This window comes from Silurus aristotelis (assembly GCF_946808225.1).
Source record: "Silurus aristotelis genome assembly, chromosome: 7".
NCBI classification, from domain to species: Eukaryota; Metazoa; Chordata; class Actinopteri; order Siluriformes; family Siluridae; genus Silurus; species Silurus aristotelis.
The window spans coordinates 3,041,915-3,044,414 of NC_139580.1; the positions used below are offsets into that span (position 1 = coordinate 3,041,915).

The following is a 2,500-nucleotide window of genomic DNA, read 5'->3' on the forward strand; positions in this document are numbered from 1 at the left end:
TATGGCCAGCTCCAGTCACCTCCCACCTCGTCATGATTACGGACCTTTGAAGAAGTAGATGCCGAACTCGCAAACATCCCGAACCATCTAGAGACGTACCAGTGCCATTTGGATCCCGCTACATGTGTGGAGTTTGACATTGGACCTCCTGGAGTGTTTAAAGGCTCTGGCATGGAGAAGCTGATGCTGGATCTGTGATGATCACAAATGCTGAGCTTATAAAACTAGGAGCTACTAACCATATAGACTGTATAAGACTGCAGAAAGAACATCACTTATAATCTTATACTCCAGTAATCATGTTAGTTCTCACTCTCCAGTGTTCTGTATTGTTGAAAGATTTATGATCAAACTCTTGATGTCACCCATATGAGGATGGGTTCCCCTTTTGAGTCTGGTTCCTCTCAAGGTTTCTTCCTCATAACATCTAAGGGAGTTTTTCCTTGCCACAGTCACCACGGCTGCTCATCAGGGATAAATTCACACCATTCACCTTCACTGTTGATTTGTGTAAAGCTGCTTTGAGACAATGTCTGTTGTGAAAAGCGCAATAGAAATAAACTTGACTTGACTTGAAGTGTGTTAAAAGGATTGTTTGTTTTGTTTATCAAATTATTTAAATAATAAACTAATAAGAAAAAAATAAGCATCAAATTAAATTGAACTAAATAATAAAATGCATTAATAATATGAAAATGCTTTAAGCCCACATCCTGAAATACACCATTTCCCCAAAAGTATTGGGACACCTGACTTTTGCACCCATATGTGTTTTTTTTTCCAAAACTATTCCCACAAAGTTGAAGGCCCACACCTGTATAGGAAGTCTTTTGACGCAGTAGCTTGAAATTTCTCCTTCTCTTGAACTAGGAGACCCAAACCTGTACCAGCATGAACATCTGCTTTACGTGCGGATGTTGGAGTGGAAGATCTTCACATGGGGTATATCAGTAGGAGAATGCTGAGGATGGAGCCACCAGGAAAGGGGAAAAGAGGAAGACCAAGGAGGAGGTTTATAGATTTGGTGAGGGAAGACATGCAGGTAGTGGGTTTGAAAGAGGCAGATGTAGAGGACAGGGGGAGTATGGAGACGGATGATCCACTGTGAAGACCCCTAATGGGAGAAGCTGAAAAAAGAAGAAGAAGATCAAGAGCTTGCATGAAATCATCCCCAAAAATGGCCACGTGTAAAGATCTGAGTAACTTGACTAAGTGGTGATGGTGAAATTTTGATGTCGAGAAGTCTGGAACAGAGTACCAACAAAATTGTCCCTTGTAGCACAGAGCATCATCCAGAACTCAATCATGGAGCAGTGGAAGAATCTGGTCTGATAAATGAGGTTTTCTTTCCCATCCTGTGGATGACACTGCACCAGGCTACATTATGAGAAGGCAGCAAATGGTGGAGGCAGCGTGATGCTCTGGGGGATGTTCTGCTTAGGAAACATCGGTCCTGGAGTTCATGACTTTGTTCTTTTCAGTTTTTATTCAATCCAAATTATAATAATAATAATATATCCAGTGATAAATACAAATTAATATAATTTATAAATTGATTGACAAGTGAATAAATTCAATAATAACTAAGTAATGAATAGATTTTTTTTACTGTTTCCCTGAAGATCAGGTTTCTACTGTACAAGGATTTTTCTTTTTTGACAAATTGGCGACGCATAGCGTTCAAGTATGGGAATTACATCTCGTATTTTTCTCTTTTTCTGTAATCTGACTTTAATATTTAATTTTTAATATGTAAATTTAACAGCTGTTAATTAAAAAAATATATTATTATTAAATAATATGCACAATATATATATAATACTTATAATAAAACCTAACACAGGAAAAATGAGTTTAATTAAGAGCCTAAGACAGCAGCTTTTGAGCAGGAGTGTTTATTAAATGCTGTTTATAAAGCAGGAAAGTTACAGAGCTGAAACTCCCACAGCTGTAAAACACTTCATTATGTAGAGAATGAAGCTTCAAAGCACAGAGTCACTGAAGGCACTTAGGAAGATACGAGTCTGAACACCACACTATAATCATACACTATAAACCTGTCTGTCTGTCTGTCTGTCTGTCTGTCTGTCTGTCTGTCTGTCTGTCTGTCTGTCTGTCTGTCTGTCTGTCTGTCTGTCTGTCTGATTGTCAGCCCATCTGTCTCTCATTCTGCCTGACTGTCTCTCTCCCTTTTTCTGTCTGTCTCTCTTTCTGCCTGTCTCTCAGTCTGTCTGTCTCCCAGTCTGTCTTTCTGTTAGTCTTTCTCTATGTCTGTATGTTTGTCTCTTTCTTTCTGTCTGTCTCTCAATCTGTCTGTCTGACAGTCTCACAGACTGTCTCTGTCTCGTTATCTCTCTGTACGTCTGTTTCCCTCTCTGCCTGTCTGTCCCTCTTTTGCTCTCTCAGTCTTTTAGGACTCTAAGGTTGGTTATCAGTATGACAAATGCCAATATTTGTATTGCAAAAAGCTGAATTACATACTTTGGGAACAAAGTCTCAC

The 2,500-nt window shown here is 39.1% G+C and overlaps 1 protein-coding gene across 2 annotated transcripts in view; it reads right to left on the minus strand.

Annotated features, from left to right (window-relative positions):
* Nucleotides 1-1,879: 1,879 nt before the first annotated feature.
* Nucleotides 1,880-2,500, minus strand: part of LOC310728934 (CMP-N-acetylneuraminate-beta-galactosamide-alpha-2,3-sialyltransferase 1-like) — a 37,549-nt gene continuing 36,928 nt past the window's right edge. For both annotated transcript variants that reach the window (XM_083546818.1, XM_083546817.1), the window contains one exon: nt 1,880-2,500. This exon is cut by the window's right edge and continues 869 nt beyond it. The gene's annotated coding sequence lies outside the window, so the exon portion shown is untranslated.